The sequence below is a fragment of the Salvelinus fontinalis genome, chromosome 18 (genome assembly GCF_029448725.1).
Source record: "Salvelinus fontinalis isolate EN_2023a chromosome 18, ASM2944872v1, whole genome shotgun sequence".
Classification (NCBI taxonomy): domain Eukaryota; kingdom Metazoa; phylum Chordata; class Actinopteri; order Salmoniformes; family Salmonidae; genus Salvelinus; species Salvelinus fontinalis.
This window is the reverse complement of record NC_074682.1, coordinates 21322509-21337328: the sequence shown is the minus strand read 5'-3', so window position 1 is coordinate 21337328 and position 14820 is coordinate 21322509. Positions and strand designations below refer to the sequence as shown.

The following is a 14820-nucleotide window of genomic DNA, read 5'->3' as shown; positions in this document are numbered from 1 at the left end:
ACCAGCTCTTTAGTTAAGTTCAGTTAGGATCACCACTTTATTTTAAAGAATGTGAAATGTCAGAATAATACTATAGAGAATGGTTTACTTCAGCTTTTATTTCTTTCATCACACTCCACGTGGGTCAGAAGTCTACATATACTCAATTAGTATTTGTTAGCATTGCCTTTAGTTTAACTTGGGTCAAACGTTTCGGGTAGCCTTCCACAAGCTTCCCACAATAAGTTGGGTGAATTTTGACCCATTCCTCCTGACAGACTGCCATACTGTGTTTGATCTTCTTTAGGCATCTTGTCTGAAGAGGACCAAAATGGAAATAAGTCCCAGACTTTATTGTGTGTTATCCTCAATGATTTTATTCATGTGCATGTATGGCTTTTAAGTTTTATGTGTGCTTGTTTTTTTTAAATGGTCTAATTAATAAACTAAACTAAAACAGGGAATTTTTACTGGAATTAAATGTCAGGAATTGTGAAAAACTGAGTTTAAATGTATTTAGCTAAGGTGTGTGTAAACTTCCGACTTCAACTGTACTGTATATGCATATCCATCTCCGTTTCAGCACCAATTCGTACATTTAAAAATACTCTGATCTTGTAGATTATTAGGGTTAGGAAAATATTTATGAATCCTAAAAAAAAATGTTTGGAGAGCCTTTATGCACGAAAGTAAGAAACCTAGACCGTATTCATGGTTTCCTCACACGTAGAGGTAGTGGAATTATTAAGTATTTAAGTCAAGGTCAGAATACGTAGACACACCTTCATTTATTCAATCACCATTTCAAACGCATAGTAGGAGGATAGCATGCTATTCTCATGCTTAAGTTCAAGGTCAGAATACACATAGATAAAAAGGTGCATGAAAAAGGAATTACGTTCCATTTACGCATGCTTAACTAAGGTCAGAATTTCCCCCTATGTGCATTACTTTTGTGTCAATCAAATATCAGCTCAAGCTGGGAATTTTAAACCTTTGAGTTACACATCATTACATGACGACCAATGTCACTCCAGGAAGCAGAATGCTAAGGGAAACAGGAACAAGCTGAGATGTGATTGACATTTGACGGAGCGGAAAGCAGACAAACAGGTCATCATCTGTTCATCACAAGAGTGACTCATGACCCTTGCAGGCCTATAAGCGTTGCAGAGAGCCCCAGCTAACCTTCCCTCTTCCTCCTGATGTCATGATGCTGAAGGCGAGCTTCACAGGAGCGTCTGGACCTTGGCTTGCAGTATCCACTTCCTAATTTCACTCCAGTCAATAGGCCACGCTTACACAACTGTGACGTTCAGAAAAAAATACATATACGTTACTGAGATCAACTTATTTTCAAAACGTTTAATTTTCGCACTGACTTGACTGTCCGATAATCACTCTTCTGTCCATGAATTAGACCAAAGAAAAGCCCAGGCCTTGCTGGGCCCTTAATTTTATGTAAGTCCTTAATGTTGACTTGGAAAAGATCCTTGTAGCAGGGAAGCAACCCAAGAAACCAACCATGAGCTCTCTATGTCTCCCTGGCCATTACGTAGCTAGTGATAGGGTGGTGGTGAGTCCATCTGTGGTCTAGATAATGACAGAGGCAGCAGTGCCAGCCAAGGTCCCCATGCACACTGCCTGAGTAATGGTGGAGGTGGCACTGCCAAGATGCCCACTGGGCTCTGGAGCGGATAATGACTCTTATACTGGGCTCATCCTTCCTTCCTGACCTTTTAGCAGGGTTGGGGAATAAATGATTCCATGTAATTAGTTACATGTAATATATTGTCCACCCACTCTGCCCAGAGTGGGTGAAAATGTGCTTTGGTGATGAAATTTCACTTCCTTATGTTACAAAATAAATTTTACCAAGACAAATATGATTATTCACGTTGAGGTCTTTTTCGAACATATGATTAACATTATATCCAAAAAGTCTGATTTCGTAAACGTATACATCTGTTGACATAAGATTGCACATTTTGGGGAATATTCAGAGGTGGAAACTTTCCGTTGGAATTAACAGGAATATATGGGAATTAACTGGAATATATGGGAATTAACAGAAATATATGCAAATTAATATTAATACCGTTTAAATGTAGATGTTTTTTGCATTGGATTAATTTAACATATCATATGAAGACAGAAACATAAACATTTTACCTCATCATAAGTAGACATAATTGCAAATTATTAAATCATTCCAATAGAAATAAAAAAAACAATTTATTTGCGAATTGAACTTTAATTTTAATGAGTTGACTCTTCACATGGGATGATTTCACTGAACAACAAAAGAAAGGGAATATTGAATGATCCCCAATGATCCATTGCTTCTCCCAAAAACAATTTCCAACATACATCTTTAAAATGATAGTCTAGAAACTAAAGCTTTGGATGTCTTCCGCTCAGGCTTCCATGTCTTCTCCCTGGACCTCCTCAATATCCACCTCTTGAACATCAGACTCTGAGGCCTCATCTTCACTGTCACTTTCCAACCTTGTTGAGGATGGCTTGTTGTCAGGCTCAAAAAGCCTCAAATTTTCCCGGGTGGCCATCAATTTCTCAACTCTTGTATTGGTCAGCCTGTTGCGTGCTTTGGTGTGTGTGTTCCCAAACAAGGACCAGTTGCGCTCTGAGGTGGCTGATGTTGGTGGGATTTGGAGGATGATGGAGGCAACAGGGGAAAGAGCCTCAGATCCACAAAGTCCCTTCCACCAGGTGGCTGATGAGATTTGTTGGCACAACTGCCATATTGCATTTCCATCCTAAAGCCCTTGCTTGGAAGAGTACTTCGCCAGACTGCCAATAACCTTGCCCTCATCCAGGCCAAGGTGGCAAGATATGATAGTGATGACACCATAGGCCTTGTTGATCTCTGCACCAGACAGGATGCTCTTGCCAGCATACTTGGGGTCCAACATGTACACTGCAGCGTGTATAGGCTTCAGGCAGAAGTCTTCACGCTTTTTGATGTGAAGTGAAGTGGGCAGGGCAGTACAGATGTCTTCTCTTACATCTGCAAGCAGAGTCTGAACATCAGACAGGATGGCATTGTTTCCCTCAATCCGTGCAATGGCTACTGCTATAGGTTTCAGGAGTTTCAGGCTGCTTACCACTCTCTCCCAAAATACATCATCCAGGAGGATCCTCTTGATGGGGCTGTCCATATCAGCAGACTGTGATATGGCCATTTCTTGGAGAGACTCCTTCCCCACCCTCAAACATGATGACAACATCACCCCAACGGACGTTGCTGGGCAGCTTCAATGTGGTGCTCTTATTCTTCTCACTTTGCTTGGTGAGGTAGATTGCTGCTATAACTTGATGACCCTTCACATACCTAACCATTTCCTTGGCTCTCTTGTAGAGTGTAACCATTGTTTTCAGTGCCATGATGTCCTTGAGGAGCAGATTCAATGCATGAGCAGCACAGCCAATGGGTGTGATGTGAGGGGAGGACTCCTCCACTTCAGACCAAGCAGCGTTCATGTTCACAGCATTGTCTGTCACCAGTGCAAATACCTTCTGTGGTCCAAGGTCATTGATGACTGCCATCAGCTCATCTGCAATGTAGAGACCGGTGTGTCTGTTGTCCCTTCTGTCTGTGCTCTTGAAGAATACTGGTTGAGGGGGGGAGATGTGGTAGTTAATTATTCCTTGGCCACTAACAATCGACCACCCACCACAGATGATTGCAATACAGTCTGCTTTCTCTATGATTTGCTTGACCTTCACTTGAATTGTTGAACTCTGCATCCAGCAAATGAGTAGATAAAGCATGTTTGGTTGGAGGGGTGTATGCTGGGCGAAGAACATTCAGAAATCTCTTCCAATGCACATTGCCTGTGAGCATCAGAGGTGAACCAGTTGCATACACAGCTCGAGCAAGACATTCATCAGCATTTCTCTGACTACATTCCTCCATTGAGTCAAGAAAACTTCTGTTTCCAGGAGGACCATGAGCTGTTGCTATCGATAAGGTGTCTGATTAATCATTTTCACCTTGAATAGAGGTAGAGGGACTTTTGCTTGTTGTGAGCGCTGAGGGAACTTTATGCACTTTGCCAGATGATAATGCAGCTTTGTTGCATTCTTCACACATGATTTGGCACAGTATTTTCAAATGTACACATATTTTCCTTCTACATTAGCTAAAGTGAAATGTCTCCACACATCAGATAGTGCACGTGGTATTTTCCTGTAAAGTGTAACGTCTGCTTCCAACTCACACTCTCAAACACGTAGATCCCCTGAACACAACTCACTTTCCAGCTCACACTCTCAAACACTTAGATCCCCTGAACTCAACTCACTCTCCAGATCCCAATCATCTGAATTCTAATCACCTGTTCACACACCCGTATGTCATTATCACACTATTTAGTTCAGTTCTTTGCACCCCATCACTGTGAGGTTTTGTTTGTTTGTGACACATGTCGTTCAGAGTACTGGGTTTTCCCGGGATTTATTTCTCCTGTGTATGATAGTTTTGCCTGCCTCACTAACGATGCCTTTTTGCCTGTTGTCTGCCTGTACTGTAGCCCTTTAGGTAACAGGATTTCCTGTTATCTACCTATTTCCTGATCTCCCGGACTATGTTACTAGCCTTACTATTGCCCTTTTTGGACCCCCTGTGTATGACCTTCTGCCTGCCGATGGACCCTGCTACCTGCCTCCTCCTGTGGTCCTTTGCAATAAACACCTTCTGCGCCCTGCACTTTAAACCAGATCTCTGTCTCCCCTCGTGTTCATTACATAAAGATGAGAAAAAAACGAGTAAAGAAAAACAAATACAATTCCATGTACAGATAAATAGTTAAACTCCTTTGTAAGATTAATGTTTTAAAATGAAACGTGTATGGAAACAGGTGAATTAACACTCCTCAGTTAGCAGCCTCAAGCAAGCTAAAACCCACATGGTAGCAGAAACTAACTAGCAGAAAGTGTTAACAAGTTAGAAATGTTTTAAACACACTGCTGAAGGCCACTATTTACTAGTTAACAAAAAATATTGTATGTCATATAACATATATGACATATATAACATAACATAACCCCACCCATTGATGTAATCAAAACTTACCAGAAAGCATGTAGTCCTTGGCTCAGACAGTGTAGTAGTGTGAGCTCAATAGCATCTCATTAGTGTGCTAGATCACTGAATCAGCTGTACATGTGATGGAAGAGTGCACTGCACGTGATGGAAAAATGCACTGTGCATGAAGTGGCGGGCCGGGCACCTGCAAGCTGACTTCGGTCACCAGCTGGACGGTGTTTCCTCTGACACATTGGTGAGGCTGTTTTCCAGGTTAAGCTAGCAGTGTTTCAAGAAGCAGTGTGGATTGGCAGGGTTGTGTTTCGGAGGACGCATGGCTCTTGACCTTTGCCTCTCCTGAGTCCGTATGGGAGTTAGAGCGATGAGACAGGACTGTAACTACCAATTGGGGAAGGAAAAGGGGGAAAAGTACAAAAAAAATGTACAATAAAAAGATAATGACATCAAAAAGATGTACACCAGGACAACCTGCCACTGAGTGGTACTAGTGATAAAGAAAGAGGGATGGGTCATTACAGCAAAGTGGCCCAATTCCCACTTCAGATTGGTGAAGATATTGATACAGTCATTTCCCAATAAAACAAGACTCCAAAACATACACTAGTGTTTTGAGCCCTGCCTTGCTTTGGTAGACCGAACTTGTTGAAGCATGAACAATGGTATAGGGTGTTGTCTTCCTCCTCCCCTAGCGAAAAGCACCATGCTCCTACTGTTTGTCATGTTGTAATTCACCTTCAGTGACCTTGCACGCATACCCCCATTTCAGATTTTCCTCATTTCTATGCACATTTTAACAGGGAGAAAATATGATCACTCAGGGACATGTATGAAAAATAAGTGGAAGTTCATTATCATAAAATCAAACACATTTGTCATCCCCCATGCAAGCAGTATGCATTAAATATGGATAGTTGTATGCGACCGTCCTTGCCATCTCTTGAGCACACAAGTGTTGAACCTTTATGAACCATTCTACACACCTATTCAGAACCAAATCTGATTCCAGAGAGAATAGAAAAGGAAAATGGAGGAAAGCTCCAAGACACCCAATCAGGAAATATCTACTTTTTAGAGGCTCAATGTATTCATCTCTGGACATTTGGAGGCTGTAAACAAAGACTGAAAGAAAAAGGTTTGAAATATTTCTCCATTAAAACTCAGCTGCCTCATAGAACACAACTAGAACAAGGAGAGAGAGGGGAAAGAAAGCAGTGGCCTCAGGAGTGTCATCGTCGCACCCAGACTGAGCCCTGTGTGGAATCCACTCACAGCAGGTTAGATGTGCTCCCCAGTGGCTCCAGGCTTTAGCTATTAAACGGATGAATCATTGTTCTTCATGTTACGCCGATGACCCCACAACTCCTTAAACAATGACTCACAAATCAAATTGTATTTGTCAAAAGAGCAAAATACAACGGTGTAGACATTACCATGAAATGCTTACTTACGAGCCCTTTCCAATGATGCGGAGTACAAAAATTATAATACAAAGAAAAACAGTAACACAAGATTAATAAAATACACAAGAATTAAGCGATATACATGGAGTACCAGTACCAAATCAATGTGCAGGGGTATTAGGTATTTGAGGTAGATACTCTATATATACAAGTATGTGGACACCCCTTCAAATTAGTGGATTCGGCTATTTCAGCCACACCCGTTGCTGACAGGTGTATAAAATTGAGCACACAGCCATGCAATTGAGAGCATCTTGACAGGCTGCCTCACCCCTTGGTTTGGCAAATGCACTGCTCTCAACTGCAAAGTGCTACAGAGGGTGGTACATCAGCCCAGTACATCACGGTGGCCGCATTCTCTGCCATCCAGGACCTCTATATCAAGCGGTGACACATTGAAAGTCACTGAGCTCTTCAGTATGGGCCCTTCTACTGCCATTATTTGTCTATGGAGATTGCAAGACTGTGTGCAGGATTTTATACACCTGTCAGCAACGGGTGTGGCTAAAATAGCCAAATCCATTCATTTGAAGGGGTGTCCACATATGTTTGTATATATAGTGTATTTGGTGATCAGCTTGAAGCATGGTGGGATTACAGACTGGGACAAGGATAGATTGAAAATATCTGTGAAGACACTGGCCAGCTGGTCTGCGCAAGCTTTGAGAACGTGCCCTGGTTTTCCGTCTGGCCCGGCGGCCTTGTGAGTGTTAACCTGTTTAAAAGTTTTACTCACAGCCACAGAGAGCGAGATCACACAGTCATCTGTAACAACAGGGGCTTTCACGCAAGACTGTGTTGTATTTCTCAAAGCGAGCATAAAAGACATTTAGTGTAGTTTGGGAGTTCTGCATCACTGGGCCACTCATGGCTGGGTTTCCCTTTGTAAACCGTTATCGTCTGCAAGCCCTTCCACATACGACGAGCGGCATTGAAAAATCATAATCGGTCGACCTCTACTCCATTTATCTTGAAGTGTCTGAGTCACGAGTTGAGGACCAATAAAATCAGATATCCTCCCTCTCGCAAAGATTGTGCCATCATCCCCTTCATTTGAGGAAGACGACTGATTAAATATTTTATTAATCAAATGTTTTTGGAAGGGGTAAAATATTTTGTAATGTTAAAACACGTAGCACAGGAGACATTTAGTAATGACAGCAGTTGCTTTCCAAACTATACGTTTTTATGCGTCATTTTATTTAGAGATTTGAAAAAAGACTAAATGACAGCTGCAACCAACCATAAACATATAATCCATAGATGGCAGTTCCCATTCAAGTCAAGACTGGCATCCATTGCTAGTGTACCCATGAGTTTAACAGTCAAATTGGCAGGTTTAGAGGTTACAAAACCCTTCTTTAGATTATATGCATATTCAGTCATTTTTTTATTTTTTATTTAACCTTTATTTAACCAGGTAGGCAAATTGAGAACACGTTCTCATTTACAATTGCGACCTGGCCAAGATAAAGCAAAGCAGTTCGACACATACAACAACACATAGTTACACATGGAGTAAAAAACAAACATATAGTCAATAATACAGTGAAAAAAAATAAGTCTATATACAATGTGAGCAAGTGAGGTGAGATAAGGGAGGTGAAGGCAAACAGATATATGTATAAATAAATAAAAATATAAAAAGGCCATGGAGGCGGAGTACAACACAGCAAGTAAAATAAAAACTAAAAAAACACTGGAATGGTTGGTTTGCATTGGAAGAAAGTGCAAAGTAGAGACAGAAATAATGGGGTGCAAAGGAGCAAAATAAATTAATAAATAAATACAGTAGGTAAAGAGGTAGTTGTTTGGGCTAAATTGTAGATGGGTTATGTACAGGTGCAGTAATCTATGAGCTGCTCTGACAGCTGGTGCTTAAAGCTAGTGAGGGAGATAGGTGTTTCCAGTTTCAGAGATTTTTGTAGTTCGTTCCAGTCATTGGCAGCAGAGAACTGGAAGGAGAGGCGTCCAAAGGAAGAATTGGTTTTGGGGGTGACTAGAGAGATATACCTGCTGGAGCGCGTGCTACAGGTAGGTGCTGCTATGGTGACCAGCGAGCTGAGATAAGGGGGGACTTTACCTAGCAGGGTCTTGTAGATGACCTGGAACCAGTGGGTTTGGCGACGAGTATGAAGCGAGGGCCAGCCAACGAGAGTGTACAGGTCGCAATGGTGGGTAGTATATGGGGCTTTGGTGACAAAACGGATGGCACTGTGATAGACTGCATCCAATTTATTGAGTAGGGTTTTGGAGGCTATTTTGTAAATGACATCACCGAAGTCGAGGATTGGTAGGATGGTCAGTTTTACAAGGGTATGTTTGGCAGCATGAGTAAAGGATGCTTTGTTGCGGAATAGGAAGCCAATTCTAGATTTGACTTTGGATTGGAGATGTTTGATGTGGGTCTGGAAGGAGAGTGATTATTGATTATATGTCTATGGCCAAAATGAAACAAGCTGTTCCACAGATAGAAGAAGGATCGATAGGAGTGGGGAAAAGGTGCTTTGTAGTATACCACTCTGGGAGAAGAGAAAGAACTGAGATGTTTGGCATGGGCTGCAGCATCAGGGGGAACGAATGCTACTTCTGATTGTGATTATTGTTCCAATTTCCCTTTCCCTAAGTTTAGAATTGTAAAACAATAGGGAATAAAACGATCAATTAGTTTAAACTGCAAGTGCTTCTTCAAGACTCCTGAATATATACCACAGTGTAGATTCTGAGAGTGTTGAGTAGGTCGCAATGTTTTATAGTAAATCTTGAGTTCACTCTAATTTTAATTTTACATAGAAGAATGAACACAGGCATGTTCCAGAATATAGAAAGAGGGGTACATGGGTGCCAGCTCAAGTGTTTTTAAAGACAAACCTGGGAAATTTCAAGGCAATGGAATCTTAGTTTATATCTTTGCTTATTTAGCAGACTTATTTCAGGAAAATGTTGGGCTGTTACCAATGAGGGATGCTCAGATGACTCCAAAAGTATTGTTATATCTGCCAACAGATCATCTGGATGACCTTAACTTACTTAATTGCATAGAACACTGCTGGAGGGTTGTAGTTTTCCAAGGAACTTCATGACAACGTCTTAATATGGTAACAAGGGCAACGACAACAACATCACCAATGACAACAGTCTGTCCCTGAAATACACGGCCTCATAGGTACATCATCAAGTGGAATTTACATAAACAAACCAAAAACTGAACTAGGCCAACAGACTATCAGCATTGGCCAGCGGCAAAATTGAGCCGTCAGTAGGCTCCCACACTTTCAGCAGAAAATAATGGATTTTTTCTGTTTTATTCCTGTTAAGTGTAGAGGCCCATTAATTACATCCAGAAGGTCAGTCTAGAAGGAAACAATAAGCAAATAGCTTTAGGACCCTACATTGCACCCAAGCAGCTGTCAGTTTCTCTTCACAGAGAGGAGGGGACAATGCAAGCCTATCCAGCCATAAGCAGCAGGGGAATACTATGTTGATGTTAAGGCTTTTTAACTTAGTTAATAGACCTTCCTTGTTGTTGAAAATGTTTTGCACAAGCAATCAAAAACACATACTGAATCAACTGCTCATTTGTTTTTCCAATTTTTGCTGAGACAAGGCTGACGAAGCAAACTAACTGTGGATAGAGAGAGAGAGATAAAATAGTCTGCCTGCTGCCCCCGCTCCACCGCAGCAGGCATCACTGAGTCTAACTCTCATTGCTGAGATGGGAAAAATATCTCTGGCAATGATACATACAACAGACAAGGGTCTCATTCACCAGGCTTGTAGCTTGCACCCTAAGATAATTAGTCATAGTATACTGTAGATAAAACATCTAGATACGACTAACAGGTGTTAGTACACTGAGCAACCTCTAGAAAAAAACTACTTTGACACTGCTGACCTAAAGCCAACTGGTTCTTAAATCAGCTTTTGTAACTGGAAATTTTTATCCATTTTCTGGATTGGGCCTTCAAGGATATATTTGGAAATCAAATCATGTATTTATCAACTGTAGTTGCCATCATAGTAAGGTAATAGGTATTCATGATCAACTAGAGGCCATTTACAGTAGTATTACATGTGCATAATAAGGAGCTGTGTGACACCTGCTATATGGGCTTTATTTTACAGCGGGCCATACGTCTAAATGTTATTATTACAGACTTATAACGTTAACTACCTAGTAACATGCCTACATAACAATACATCCACTGTTCTGTTTCATTGGGACTCATAGAGCAGAGTCGTGATACACAACTTGATACACCAGGTAGTAAGAAACTGTGTAGGCTGCTACATCATAAATAAAGGAGTTGCCACTCCTTACTACTCTCTCGACAAGCTACTAGAGCGCAACAAGGTATTGTGCTATGTACATCAGAGGAGCGTGTTATGGTCAGTGAAATAAACACGTGACTATAAGGGTCGTTTCGGCAGATCGTACGCTAATTTAAGTATAGCCTAACATAGAAGACAAATTAGATGGTTGAACGTTGCGCTTTATGAAACTTGATAATCAGAGAAAGAAAATAAAAACTACAACCATATGGACACTATAAAATGCAACATGCCGACTCTTAAAAAACAAAAACAATATCTTACCTTTTGGTGGAGCCCGTACGGGTGCATCCACTGGATGAATCGGTTATTGTATGCTTGGCGCGCGACTAACCGCAATACAGGTGAACTCGTTGAAGGAAGGCTGCTTGCATTACTCTAAAAAAACGACCAGTTCATCGATGTTTCTTCGCGTCTCAAGCGTTTGGGTAGCTCTCAATGTTTAATTTGGCCAATTGTCTCTATTCAGAAAGCCTGAGCAGAGCAGTTGTGATGTTCGACAAATCCGCTCTCGACGTATCAGCGCAGATCTGGCACAGTGTAACCTAACGTAGCAAGTAAAAATAAACAGTTTTTCTTTGAGATCCTATAAAATATGCTGTCACTGTCACGTGCTCAATTCCCACAGACCCCTCAATACCCAATGTTCGATACACGCCAAATGGTAAGGCAGAAAAAAAGCCATCCCTACAATGGAAGAATAAAGACTATCATATTTTATTATCGCCAATTAAAAAATAATTGTCCAATCTCATTGACCAGCACTTCTGTGGAAGGTAAGATGTGTTTGTAGGCTTTAGCCTTTAAATATTTTCTCACTGTTGAAAAAAATATCTATATTGATTGATCGATTGATTGATCGGTCATGTTTATGTTAACATACAGGCTACCTGCTGATAATCGTTATTCTTCTTGATAGAATAGCAGCAGTAGGGAGGGACAGACACAATTGTTATCTTCCCTTTAGAAGAAGGCTGCTCAAATTCTATACTTTTCACCCCAAAAAATACGTATAGACCTAGAAAAACAGCCTTGGCCAGCAGTTTGACACACCCATTGGCCTAGGGGGATACTGGCTCTCTTCTGATCTGACTTTCATTCCAAATTCAGTTGGTGAGAAATATGTCTCATCATGTAGATTACTTGACAGGACATGTGCAGGGTGATCTACAGATGAAAACTTTTATTCAGTCCTCCCATCCTCTGCTCTGTTAAATATATCTCTGTTCTTTTACATCCCTCTCCTTCAACACTTGAAAGGCAGAGTGAGTCATTTTGACTCAAAATGTATTTTAAATTGAAATATCTCTTCCTTTCTCCCACTCTCCCTGTCAATCAAAGACAAGAACAGTAAATGTACTTCCCTGGCTGTATTACAACGTATCCCAGACAGGGTAACTTGTTTTAGTCATGGACCATGTCAGTACAAGAATCATGCAACAAGTGAATAACAGTCCAGTATCCATTCTTAAAATACACTGCAAATATTACTCCCTGTAGAACTGCATGTTTGATCAGTTTTTACTGATGATAATCTTGATTTGAATCTTGGACTTGTTTCATATGATAGTGTCACACTTAAAAGCACAAATGTTCATAAAGTGTATACGGATGTAAGATCTTAAATTGAGTCAGTTTGCTACAGCAGGAAAATAATCCTGCAGCAACAGGAAATAAAATATTACGTGAATGTCAATTAATGTACATTTTTGTAGGGGCTTATACATTTTTCGTAAGGGGAAATCAAGTCAGAAATTTCAGAGTGGAAATTTCAAACTTCACCTTTTACAACCTCAATATACCCTACAAGTTTAAAAAGTCTTCCTGCAACAGGGTGATCAAATTGAGATCCTACATCTGTATCATTTTATCTCAACCTCAGTTTAATCAGAGTATTTGATCTCTGCTTTTCATAGAGAGATGTGAAACTCGTCTGCTATCGGTGAACATACAAAACATGTTGATATCAAAGTCCGATTTCCACAGCTACATTAGCTCTCTTGAAACTACTCAAGACCTTTAATATATTTTCAAGTGTCTTGTATATTTATCATCAAATGAATGGAAGGCTTTGAGACAGATATTCTGCTATTAGTAGAAGAGATTTATGTATCTAAGACGAGGGACTCACCATTGAGTTCCTTTGTAATCTTTCTTTCAAGAAACAGTGCTTTCGGAAAGTATTCAGACCTCTTGACTTTTTACACATTTTGATAAGTTACAGCTTTATTCTAAAATTGATGAAATAAAAATCATCAGCAATCTACACACAATACCCCATACTGACAAAACAAAGACAGGTTTTAAGAAATAAAAAAACAGAAGTAACTTATTTACTATTCAGACCCTTTGCTATGAGGCTTGATTGGACATGATTTGGAAAGGCCCACACCTGTCTACATAAGGTCCTACAGTTGACAGTGCATGTCAGAGCAAAAACCAAGCCATTCCTCCAAGCCGAAGGAATTGAATGTCCCCAAGAACACAATGGCCTCCATCATTCTTAAATGAAAGAAGTTTGGAACCACCAAGACTCTTCCTAGAGCTGGCCTCCCGGCCAAACTGAGCAAGGAAAACCATCTCTGCAGCACTCCACCAACCAGGCCTTTATGATAGAGGGTGGAGTAAAAGGCAATCCTCAGTAAAAGGCACATGATAGCCCGCTTGGAGTTTGCCAAAAGGCAGCTAAAGACTCTCAGACCATGAGAAACAAGATTATCCGGTCTTGTGAAACCAAGATTGAACTCTTTGGCCTGAATGCCAAGCGTCACGTCTGGAGGAAACCTGGCACCATCCCTACGGTGAAGCATAGGGGTGGCAGCATCATGCTGTCGGACGTTTTTCAGCGGCAGGGACTGGGAGACTAGTCAGGATCGAGGGAAAGATGAATGGAGCAAAGTACAGATAGATCCTTGATGAAAACCTGTTCCAGAGCTCTCAGGACCTCAGACTGGGGTGAAGGTTCACCTTCCAACAGGACAACAACCCTAAGCACACAGCCAAGACAACACAGGAGTTGCTTCGGTACAAGTCTCTGAATGTCCTTGAGTGGCCCAGCCAGAGCCCGGACTTGAACCCGATGGAACATCTCTGGAGAGACCTAAAAATAGCTGTGCAGCAACGCTCCCCATCCAACCTGACAGAGCTTGAGAGGATCTGCAGAGAAGAATGGGAGAAACTCCTCAAATACAAGTGTGCCAAGCTTGTAGCATCATACCCAAGAAGAATCGAGGCTGTAATCGGTGCCAAAGGTGCTTCAACAAAGTACTGAGTAAAGAGTCTGAATGTGATATTATTATTTTATTTTTTTATATAAATGAGCAAAAAAAAATTTTTTTGCTTTGTCATTATGGGGTTTTGTGTGTAGATTGATGTAATAATTTTTAGAAAAAAGCTGTAACGTAACAAAATGTGAAAAAAGTCAAGGGGTCTGAATGCTTTCACGATTGAAGGCACTGTATAAGTGAGGTTAAAGGCCATTGAAGCTTTTCATTTTTGGTTAAATATAACATTTTTAAACCTATTATTAAATAATTTGTTGTTGTCCCTCTACTGTATGATAAAGTCCACCCCATTCCAGGACTCAATTTATTAGCTCCCAAACATTTTAAAGGTAATTAAAAATCGGAATGGCAAATTTATTTTATTTATTTTTTATTTTATTTCACCTTTATTTAACCAGGTAGGCTAGTTGAGAACAAGTTCTCATTTGCAACTGCGACCTGGCCAAGATAAAGCATAGCAGTGTGAACAGACAACAACACAGAGTTACACATGGAGTAAACAATAAACAAGTCAATAACATGGTAGGAAAAAAAAGAGAATCTATATACAATGTGTGCAAAAGGCATGAGGTAGGCAATAAATCGAGTAATTACAATTTAGCAGATTAACACTGGAGTGATAAATCATCAGATGATCATGTGCAAGAAGAGATACTGGTGTGCAAAAGAGCAGAAAAGCAAATAAATAAAAGCAGTA

At 40.6% G+C, this 14820-nt stretch overlaps 1 protein-coding gene across 3 annotated transcripts in view; it reads right to left on the bottom strand.

Annotated features, from left to right (window-relative positions):
- Nucleotides 1–11482, bottom strand: part of LOC129815136 (rap1 GTPase-activating protein 1-like) — a 178727-nt gene extending 167245 nt beyond the window's left edge. The window contains exon 1 of one of the 3 annotated variants that reach the window (XM_055868554.1): nt 11104–11482. The gene's annotated coding sequence lies outside the window, so the exon portion shown is untranslated. The remainder of the gene's footprint in view (nt 1–11103) is intronic. The other 2 variants (XM_055868558.1, XM_055868557.1) reach the window with 2 other exon arrangements.
- Nucleotides 11483–14820: the final 3338 nt, after the last annotated feature.